Source organism: Lathamus discolor, chromosome 6 (assembly GCF_037157495.1).
Source record: "Lathamus discolor isolate bLatDis1 chromosome 6, bLatDis1.hap1, whole genome shotgun sequence".
NCBI lineage: Eukaryota > Metazoa > Chordata > Aves > Psittaciformes > Psittacidae > Lathamus > Lathamus discolor.
Window position 1 is genome coordinate 44,541,081 of NC_088889.1, and position 12,160 is coordinate 44,553,240.

The following is a 12,160-nucleotide window of genomic DNA, read 5'->3' on the forward strand; positions in this document are numbered from 1 at the left end:
AGACGCCGCTGCACCTGTCGAGGCATAAAGTGAAGTGGGTTTGGGGCTCACCAGATCTCCTGTGGATGCGTCTCGCCTATGCAAGGGGTCCCTACAAAAACATAGCCGTCCTTCAGCCACGTGGCACACATCCCTGCAATTTGGACCCCAGAACAGTCATTGACTAAAAGGACTACAACTGAAAGGATTTCAACTTGATGACCAAGAAGACAGCTGGATCCATGGGGTGGTGAGCTTATTTCTGTTTTCTCTCCTTTCTTTCCTTTCCGCTTTTCTCCTTCTTCTTGGGATCTTTTACAAGAATAAAAACAAGAACTTGCCAAGACTTTTGTTCCTCCTGACACAGTTTTAGGGAAGTTTACAGTAAAAGAGTTGTTGTTTTGTTTTTCAACCTCCGGAGGTCCTAAAAATACTTATTTTAGTGTCATTAGCCAGAGAGGCTGCAGTCTACATCCTTAGAGATACTAAAAGTCTTACTGGGCATGGTTCTCAGTAACCTATTCTGGCTGACACTGCTTGAAGAGTGGATGGAACTAGAAGATCCAAAGAGGTCCCTTCCAGCCTCCACCATTCTGTGATTCTGTGATTCTGCTTGTTAGATTTTTCTGGAGACTAGAGATTTTATATTTCCGTCATGCACTATCTTGGTATAAAGAGTATGGTTGTTCTTTTTTTTTTATATAAAATATCTATTTTTAAATAGAAAAGAGTCTTTGTAATTCCTTTCTTGTAATTAGTCTGAATCTACTCTTTTATTTCAAAACCACCTCCCCTTGTCTTATCGCTACAGGTCGTTGTAAATAGTCTGTTCACATCTTTCTTATAAGCTCCCTTTAAACTGTTGAAAGACTACAATAAGGTTCCCTCAGAGCCTTCTCTTCTCCAGGCTGAACAGCCCCAGCTCTCTCAGATTTCCTCACAGGAGAGGTGTTCCATCCCTGTAATAATTTTTGCAGCCCTCCTCAGAGAAGTCCATGTCTTTCTTGTACTGAGGACTCCTGACCTGGACACAGTACTCCAGGTGGGGTTTCATAAGAGCACAGTCGAGAGGGAGAATCACCTCCCTTGACCTGCTGGCCACTTTTCTTGTAATGCAGCCCAGGATACAGTTAGTTTTCAGGGCTGCAAGCAGTGTAATGTTGGCTCATGTTGAGTTTCTTATCAACAAACACCCCCAAGTCCTTCTCCTTAAGATTGTTGTCAATACCTCCATCTCCAACTCTGTACTGAATCTGGTGATTGCCCTGACCCAGGTTCAGGACTTTGCACTTGGCCTTGATGAACTTCAGGAGGTTTACATTCGCCCATTTTTTGAGCTTATCCAAGTCCCTCTGGATGGCATCTCTTCCCTCAGGTGTGTGAACTGCATCACTCAGCTTGGTGTCATTTGCAAACTTGCGGAGGGTGCACTCAGTCCCACTGTCTGTTATTGATGTAGATATCAAGCACTACTGCTCCTAATACAGACTTTCCACTGATCTCGATCTGGGCATTCAGTTACTTACCACAATTCTTCGAGTGTGAATATTCAACCAATTCCTCATTTACTGAACAGTCCATCCATCAAATCGACATCTCTCCAAATTCAAGACAAGGATGTTGTGGGGTACTATGTCAAAGGCCTTACAGAAGTTCAGGTAGATGACATTATAGCTCTTCTCTTGTCCATTGATATAGTCACCCTAGCATGAAAGGCCACTAGGTTGGTCATGGAAGACTTGCCCTTGGTGAAGCTGAGTTGGTTGTCTCAAATCACCTCCTTGTCCTTCATGTGCCTTAGCATAGCTATCCATGTAGATCTGCTCCATGATCTTCCCAGGCACATAAATTAAGCTACCAGGTCAGCAGTTCTCAGGGTCCTCTTTCCAACCCTTTTTGAAAATGCAATGTTTGCCTTTTTTCCAGTAACTGGGGACTGTCATGACTTTTCAAATATCTTGCATAGTGGCTTGGCAATTACATCAGCCAATGTCCTTAGGACTCCGGGATGCATCTTGTCAGGTCCCACGGAGTCCTCTAATAATGGAGTTAAAATTTCAATACTGAAAAATTTTGATGGACCATCGCAATCCTGGTAATGTCTAATCTTGTGCCCTCTTTAGACCTTTCAAAGCAGTAGTGTGTTAAGAGATAGTTATTGCTCTAAATAATGTATTGAAATGTTTACAAACATTTCTTCCAACACAATTTCCTCAGACATACATTAGGCTGGATAAAGGCTAACACTTCAATAGTCACTAAGAGTTACTTGGCTCAGTGGTTCATATGTGCATTCGCTCAAGAAGATACATAGTGTGCAGATGATTAATACATCATTTATAGTACCGATGAAAGGTCAGTCATAGATCACAGAAAATCCCTGTGACAGCAGTAAGATGAATAACATTTACATTTTAAAAGGAAACTATTTTATAAACATGCAGAATTTTCTGGTAACAGTACCCTGGTATATAGCTTTTTTGCAAGGAGTTTAATGTACTGTCTAGTTTGCATTATGTGAAGTGCAACAAAAAACACAATATAAAGTATTTTTTCAGCCATCTCTCCTTACAACTAAAGTTCTGTTATAAGAGCAAAGGTGCTTTAGCAGCAAATGCGGAGACACCATAGTCCAGCAGTAGCTATGTTTATGCCACGGTTTTTTTGTTTCTTTCTTTGTTTGCTTGTCTAATTGAATTTTGTTAATCCTCTAGAGAGTCCATAAATATCAAATTCTGATGTCTTTGTTGAAGAATCCACTCCTTCATAATGATAGACATGAAGTAAACATTGTATCTTTATTAATATATGTCTGTAGGGAAATTGTAAAATACTTTCAATGCTTTTGTTTTTTGGGTGTTTTTTTTTTTTTTTTCTAACTATGAAAAAAAAAAACAAACCAACCTACCTGTGTTAGAAATTATGTGAAAGAGAAAGGAACAAATGCCTTTTTCTCTGGCTTGCTATGCAGTGGTGTTTGCTGTCAGCCTCAAGATGTGTTCTCAGTGTTCCTTGCAAGAATAGAACAAGGTGCTATCCAAATTTCTCTTCCTTCACCTGCTACTGAAGACTTGTGGAACCTGTTAGATTTGATCATCTTATTAATTTTCCCACGCCTTAGTATTTGTCAAGCTTTATACACTAAGGATTTGAGTACAGCTGAGACAGTAGCACAATAAAAAAATCAGGATGATGAATAGTCTCAAGTCTGGCCCTTATTATCCTGTCTCAAGCGTATTCAGCATCTCAAAACTATCACATTCAGAAAGTTTTGAGATCAAAGAAATCAATAAAGCACAGCAGTCAAAGTCAGAAAGGAACCTAGTCTGTTCCCCTTTCCTCTTTTTCCATGGTTATTTTAATAACCTATTTCTCTCTCTCTTGGCTTTTCACCCTACTTGTGCCCATGGATAAAGAGCATCAAGCTGCTGTGCATGGAAAAGAATTAGTTTTATATACGAAAAACCTTAAATCTGAGAAAGCACACCTGAGCTTTGTAACTGCACATTTGTGTTTGTTAATTTAATAACTTGAATATGATTTTAAATGTTTTTCTCAATTTAAAATTTGTTTATTTCAGCTCTATTCCTATATTAATATACTAACTTAAAACCCCACTATACTATTGCTGATAAACATATATGTAATATAATTTTATTGCTACAATAGCTTGGTGAGCTACAAGCAGATTCAATATATACTCCCTAAAAATTATTCCTGTGCATTAATTATATTTATAAACTCATCAATAAGAAGAAATTGCAAAACTAAAATTTTTTTTTTTAATTTTCCTTACTGTAGCAAATTTTTCTTAGACTGAGAAGGCAGGAAAGAAATGTAAAATTCTGTTCAATCATTTTTTCAATATACTGGATTTCATCTTTACAGGCAACCCACACATCACTGTGAGGAATATCAGACCTTAATTCCTCTGTTGGTCAAAACCTTGTATTCACAGGCACTGTGTGTGGGTTGTACCTCAGCAGAGGTTTTCCTTGATTTGTATGCAGCCCCAGAGTTCCAGAGGCTCTTTATACCTCTCACACCAGTGTACTCTCCCTGTTGTTTGAATCAGAGAATGAATCAGTTCCCTATGGCTTTTCAGTCAAAACATTTTTGATTCCTTCATACTGAAAACAGACTTTGCGCATAAAGAGGAAGAAGTTTCCTATTTTATATTATTCAGTTCAAAATCACCCTTTAATTCATGGCACATTTGAAAAAAAACGCAAGATTAAAACGTATAGGCATATTGTTTACGTAATTTATTACATTATAACAAAGTCCCATATAGTCATTCAGCTGTATGTGGTATTGAGACAAAATCGTCTGTCTTCAGTTGGTTTTGAGTCCCACTGTACAGTTTGAGGTAGCTAGAGTAGAATTTCCAAGGTGTAGCTAGTGAATGTAGGAATTACAATCATGGAATATGAAAGGAAAATCCTCAAAGATGCTAACTTAGAATTTCAGCTCTATACGCTACTCACATAAGAACTAAGAACATCAACATGCTGATAAAACACTTCCCAAATGCCAGAATATTCATGCTAACCATATTTTAAGGACCAAATTCTGTTTTTACTTAAATCCTTAAATCTTTGTGTTTAAGTTTCTGATAAATGCATTTAGGTTAAGTCACTTAAATGATTTAACTACCATGTTCTTTTCATATAAAACTGACAGATAGATGGGGTCATGCTACAGTCTGATTTAGATAAAATTGTTTCTTCCCCCTACATCCAGTTACCTGTCAGCACAGATTTAGCTTACTGTATACATTATAAGTACTAGAATCCTGTACACAGAAAATAAACTAATATCATACAAGTAAGATCCAGCAAGTATTAAATGTGTCTGTCGTTATCTAACAGTCCCTTCAGCTGACTAACAGGCCATATAATCTCCTGTCATTAGAGAAACAGCACCTGACTAGGGAAAAATCTCACTCCTCGGTACACTGCTGCATATTCCACAGAGAAGGAGTCATCTGCTATGCAGATCAAGATTTCCTTAAGAATGTATCCCACAGTGAAGAGGGAGTAACTTTGTGAAAAATACAGAATAAATTACACCTTCTGAAACAATTCTCCTAACTCCAACAGATTTAGCATATGCTCAAATACACATACCCTCTATGACAGCAGTGCAATATTGCTTCTTCTTTATAACTTTTCTACAAGCACCTGAATTAAAAATGTGAGATCTAAAGTCATTAAACATAAATGTCTTCCATATTTAGGCTTGGTATTGTAGTATAATTTTTTTTTTTTCTGATTAAGAATGCTGGAAAAAAATACACTTTCATTTTTTTTACTGCAGAAATATCTTGCTTTATTCCAATCTTGTAAACAGTTGTATGGTTTATCTGAGTGGAACATAGTATGTATTTATAATATTTTTTAACATTTAACTAGCTTTCACACTTGATTAGTTGCAGCTTATCAGAATAATATTAGGTTTTCCTGAAAACATTTGTCTTGACAATTTCATCAGCTTATTCAGAGATATGACTTGAGTTTTGAAGACGGGAAAACAGTAGATGATTGGAGTCATACCAAAACCAAGAAGAGTCTGTGTGACTCAGTGCTCTTTGCTAATGAGAATAAACCACCTTTTATTACAGAGGAGCTAGAGACTACAAGATTGTGCTGCATAGCAGAGGCAAAGATACAAGCCACAAAACTTAAGTGGGAAGGGATTCTGAGAAGTTAAAATAAAAATCCACTAATCTTTCTTCAAACCACAACAAATGACACTTGAGATTTCCCCAGTGCAGAGGATGAAGCACAACTGAACACCTCGGAAAATAGCAGCTCAGATGGTTTTCAGTTGCATTCATTTGATCCTTCAGGGAAGAAAGCAAAGGAAACAAGATAATGAAATCAACAGATGCATCCAAGACAGGTGTTATTTAAATTGCATGCACATCTCTATTGAGACACAAACCTAATAGATGTACTCTCTGAGAGCAGTTGGCATTTTATCTCTTTGGGGTTTGAAGCTGGTGCAGCTGAGAAGAGGAACTAGAAAGCAAAAGAACCAAGAAGAAGACTGAGAAAGAGACGGAAATGTTTCCTGTGAATTTTTAATATGTAGAGGGCGGTAAACAAAACTACAGTAACAGCCAGCCCAATACTAATAGATAAGAAGGAAGGATGCTAAGAACAGAAATCATATTCATATTGACCAAAACAGTCATCAGGTGTTTCTGACTAAGGCTAATCTTATATAGTAGACTGAGTGTGATCTAGAAGAAGCAGCAGAAGTATTTGTATACGAAAATATCAAGAACTTGAAGGATGAAATGAGAAAATTGAATTTACAGTTTACATGAATACTATGAAATGGAAAAATGGAAATAAGAGACATTGACAGCTGTAAATGGTTCACACTAGTAAAAGACATATGATGCTGGAGAAAAAAAATGTGTAGCAGAACATCATTATACTTTTACCTATACATTTAACTCTTAAGAAAATAGAGAGATATCTTGTGTAGAGTATCTGCTTGACAAAAATTCCCTTTGAAAAGGGATAATATTGCTGTACTGAAATTGTATCTTATGGAAACAAAAAGAGGTTATCAGGGAAGCATCACCTAATTGGACAAAAAACTATACAAAAGGTATGCTGGAAAACGTAAAATATTGAATATGTGGAAAAACATCAATTAGAGCCATAAAAATAAATAAAGTACACTGTATAGCACATATCTACAAAGCCTGATAGTTCATTTCAGGTCTGTAATTTGCATAATACTGAGTAAGTTGTTTTCTAAATTGGATTTGCCAAAAAATACAATTAAGAAAATAACCATATGCCTGTAAGGCAACTGAAAAACTTAGTATTTCTTTTGACCTAACTGCAGATCAACAAATTAAAAGTATGGAATTGAATAATCTAGCAATTTAAAACCATAGTGAAGGAGGTTGTATCAGATCATTCTGTGGGAAGATTTTCTGGTATTGCTTAACTATTAAAATGCAGAATTGTATAAAAGGAGGTAAAAAGACAATAAAGTTTGTATCTGAATATCCTCAAAGATGGTTAGTCGCACAGGAATTCAGATGGCATAAACACTGACCCTGGAACACTGCATGTACTTAGGCAGCAAGTCAGAGATGATGATAATTGAGAACTAGCAGTTCAGTAAATTGCTCCTGACCATTCTGTGCCCATAGATACAGCCAAGGTACTGATTAGGCTACATGAAAGACTGTCACCCTTCTTGAAACATTTTAACATAATTATGCTCTTTCAGATATCATTTCTCTGTATTCGTCCTGGACAAAACCAATTTAAATGCATTTTCAAAAAATGGGCAATTTTTATAGGTATTGAACGTAGTCTTGGACATTAAAGTTCAACACCTTTGTGATCAGATAGTTTTTTCACGGATTTTCAATTTTGTGCATGTTGGGGAGCTTTCCTATATATTCTAAAATTCAGGATCTTATTCTCTGTAGATGTTCATTAGTATACAGCCAGAGAGAGAGAAGGAAACTGACTGCATGAGTCAGAAGTATTTCTTAACATTGATCTTAATTTTTTTTTACTATTATTATTTTCTTCTTTTTTTTTTTATTTTGTTCAGTAAAAGGAGAAGTATGTCTTTGTGTGTGTATGTATAAAAACACATCTTCAGACAATTTCTTGATTAAAAGGAAGAAATTCAAAGTATTTTCGGGAGCAAAAGCACCGAGCAGCTACAAATAATTTGAACTCACTCTGAATTGCCCAAAGAAAAGATATACCTGGCAAATATTTGTGATACAGTAGGCATCACTTTGATTTTTCACACTACACACAGTTAGTTTCCTCTTGGGAAAAGAAAATGAAACAGAACAAGTCAAGGCTTCTACTCACAGCTCATTCTTTCTATACTTGTGATCTAATAAGTGCTATTTCTCATGACTGATGGAATAGTTGATCAGGCACAGAACCAATTCTTGTTTCCATCAAAGTAATCACTCCCAGTGCTTTGTGGAATGAATGATCAAACAAAAGGCCTGATTATCAAAAATCCTGGGCTATTTATGAATAAAAGAAGGGACATGAATGAGAGATAACAGTGTCAGTCCCAAACAGAACAGCAGTGAGTATCCTGAAATGAAAGTAAAAGGCAGAGAAGTATTGCAACATAAAAGGCAGAGAAGTATTGCAACTTCTATCTTTATTAAATAATATGGTTTAGTGTGAGGTGTCCCTGCCATGGCAGGAGGGTTGGAACTAGATGATCTTAAGGTGCTTTCCAACATTAACTATCCTATGATTCAATGATTCTATGATTCTATTACATATCTAATAATGTTAGCTGAAGTAGTCTTCAGCTTTCACAAAGCTAATATGATCCACAGTGGTGACTACCTTTCTGCACTCTAAATTCTTGCTTAATTTCTCTTCTTTTTTTTCTGATCTCTCCTGTCACTATCTTATTTATAATAAACATCTTCTTATCTTTTCATATTAAACAAACTGACTGATTGCCTGTCATCTACCTGGACTTGTGCAAAGCGTTTGACACTGTCCCACACGACATCCTTGTCTCTAAATTGGAGAGACATCAATTTGATGGATGGACCACTCGGTGGATAAAGAACTGGCTGAATGGCCGCACACAAAGAGTTCTGGTCAATGGCTCGATGTCCGGCTGGAGACCAATAATGAGTGGTGTCCCTCAGGGATCGATGTTGGGACTGGTCTTGTTTAACACCTTCATCACTGACATGGACAGTGGGATAGAGTGCGCCCTCAGCAAGTTTGCCGATGACACCAAGCTGTGTGGTCCGGTTGATATGCTGGAGGGAAGGGATGCCGTCCAGAGGGACCTTGACACGCTTGTGAGGTGGGCTGATGCCAACCTTATGAAGTTCAACCACGACAAGTGCAAGGTCCTACACCTGGGTCGGAGCAATCCCAGGCACAGCTACAGGTTGGGCAAAGAAGAGATTCAGAGGGGCCCTGTGGAGAAGGACATGGGGGTGCTGGTTGATGAGAAAATGAACATGAGCCGGCAGTGTGCGCTCGCAGCCCAGAAAGCCAATTGTATCCTGTATCAAAAGGAGCATGACCAGCAGGTCGAAGGAGGTGATCCTGCCCCTCTACTCTGCTCTTGTGAGACCTCACCTGGAGTATTGTGTGCAGTTCTGGTGTCCTCAACATAAAAAGGACATGGAACTGTTGGAACAAGTCCAGAGGAGGGCCATGAGGATGATCAGGGGACTGGAGCACCTCCCGTATGAAGATAGGCTGAGGAAGTTGGGGCTGTTCAGCCTGGAGAAGAGAAGGCTGCATGGAGACCTCATAGCAGCCTTCCAGTATCTGAAGGGGGCCTATAGGGATGCTGGGGAGGGACTCTTCGTCAGGGACTGCAGTGACAGGTCAAGGGGTAACGGGTTAAAACTTAAACAGGGGAAGTTTAGATTGGATATAAGGAGGAAATTCTTTCCTGTTAGGGTGGTGAGACACTGGAATCGGTTGCCCAGGGAGGTTGTGAGTGCTCCATCCCTGGCAGTGTTCAAGGCCAGGTTGGATGAAGCCTTGGGTGGGATGGTGTAGCATGAGGTGTCCCTGTCCATGGCAGGGGGGTTGGAACTAGATGATCTTGAGGTCCTTTCCAACCCTTACTATTCTATGATTCTATGATTCTATAATAATGATCCGCAAATAGGGGCAATTCCACAACCACTAATGCACAGAACATAGAATCATAGAATTATATAATGGTTAGAGTTGGAGATGATCTTAAGATCACCTAGTTCCAACCACCTGTCATGGACAGGGACACCTCACACTAGACAATGTCACCCAAGGCTCTGTCCAAGCTGGCCTTGAACACTGCCAGAGATGGAGCATTTACCACTTCTTTGAGCAATCTGTTCTCTGACATCCAGACCTTGCTCACAATGGCCCTGCTACCTCACTTTTATTTTTTTTAATATTTTCATATTTAAAATAATTGTCATATGCTCAAATCAAGAAGTCAATATAGTTTTACTTTGCAGAAGGAAATTCTGTTTTGATGGAGGCATCAATTACACAGAGAAAAAGAAATTATTTAAATGAGAGCACAGATAAAGTAATAATGTTTATTACAGATATTGTTTCTTATCCTTGTGCTACTCTCATTCCTGAAGCCAGTTATTAGCTAACAGGAAGAAAGAAAGGATACTAGCAACAAGTAGTTAACAATTTAAAAGTTGGGGAATGTCATAAACATACCGGTGTGTTATTTTGTTTAGGCATACTGAACTCATATCCACTGCCTAGGTTCTTTCTCCTCATTACATTATGAAATTAATCAAAGTGAGCCTTAAGCAGAACAGAAAACAGTATCAATATTCCTAAGCAAAGGAACAAATTCAGCTTCGATTGAAACCAAAATCTTTCAAAACCATGAAGCATACAGTGCAAAGAACCAGAAAAAAATTACTGTGACCTTCTCTGAAGCAGGACAGAGCAATCTTTTTTCTGGGCTGGTTTGTAGTCACTGACTGTATTTATGTAGCTGTTGTAGGAGGTACAAAAGTAGGACAGACTTGGGGTGGGTTTTTTTTGGGGGGGGATGGTCTCGTTTTGAGTTTGGGTTTTTTTTGACCTTTTTATCTGCCCTGTCTGAAACCTGCTCTTCCACTAGAGAATGAATATCTGCATAAAACCCCATAAGTAAGCAGAAAAACAAGGGGCTTATCAATCTAGTGATGACATTACAAAAGGTAATATGATTGAAGCCCTCTATTGAAGTCAATGACAAAATATCCTTCTTTTAGGTGTGGTCAGAAAATATTACATGTGAGAATTACTTCATCATTTGCAAGCACCAACCTGAAATTCCTTTTCATTTGGCTCCTTTTTATTACAAACACATAGCACTGGTTATAGCCACAGACTATAGAAGCACTAAAGCAGAATATTAAGGAGGCAGAACTAGTTCAATCTTTAGAAGAGATGCTGCAGACTTCACAATTTCACATCCTTGGGCTGCAGAATACATAGAAACTAAGCACATTCTGTGTGTAAGTACTAACCATTTGAAGAAAACAATGTTGGATTATCAGCCTCAATCTTGCAGAACTAAAGAAAACCACTATCTTGTCCTTGGATTTATTTAACATATTTTTGTAATATATAATATGAAAAAAAAGCCCACAGAAGCTCTGATAACCTCAGAGTTTATTTACATTTTAAATGTAAACATTTTAAGTGAGTTAGTTCATATCATGGCAACTGTACAGGTGGATTAACTGTCCTAGCTTTATGTAAGTCTCCTTTGAAGAAGCAGTTCTATGCATGAAGTCCTTCTCTGCACTTTTTGACTTACATATTTTGTTTGAGAAGGGAATTCTCAAGGCTCTTAAGTTACTACTGTGGGCTTTCTCTTTAAGCCCTTCTTCAGTTGACAAGGCTGTATTTCAGGAACTGTGAAAGAGCAAAAATTCTTGTATCTCTGGAGTATGAAGAGGCACTAAAAGACTGAGGAATAAATAGAACAGGAAAGCAAAATTCTGACAAGGGCAAAACTATTTTTTAAAGATAAGAAAAAAAAAAAGATATGTATTATGGTCTCTGGAACAGTTGAAAATGAAGATTCAGAGACATAGAGATGGCCAAGCAGCAAAAAGTCCTCATGGCAAATAAGAAAGTAAGTGTACCTGTTCTAAAAATATGAAATCTAATGTAAAAGGTACATATTTAGAAGCATGAATTCATGTAGATGTGAAAAGAGAAAAAAAAAATCCACACTTATGAAGGAAAGTGTAGGGGTCTTCATCCTTCTACTTTTGTGTAGGGTACAAGTACCAATACTTGTACTAATAACAAAAGGCAGAAGCTCCACACTAGGAATGTTGGGGAACAGGTTGGTGAGTAAAGCGTTCGGGGTGATGTGGACAGGTGAGACACTGTGAAAAAAGGAAATGACTGAAAAGATCCCACTTTAAGTGCATGCACAGAAATAAGGAAATGGCTACAGGACAGCATTATGGGAAAGACTTCATTGATTTTCTTGGAAATAAGCACAGCAGAGCACCTTTCCAAAGTGTATGCAGCATGGGGAGGAAACAGGAGGAATTAAAGAGGTACATACAGTTGCAGAGTTGAAATTTCATTGGGATCATGGGTGTATTGTGGGATACCTTATGTGACTGGAGTATTTGTGGTGGATTGCAGGTTCTTTAGGAAGA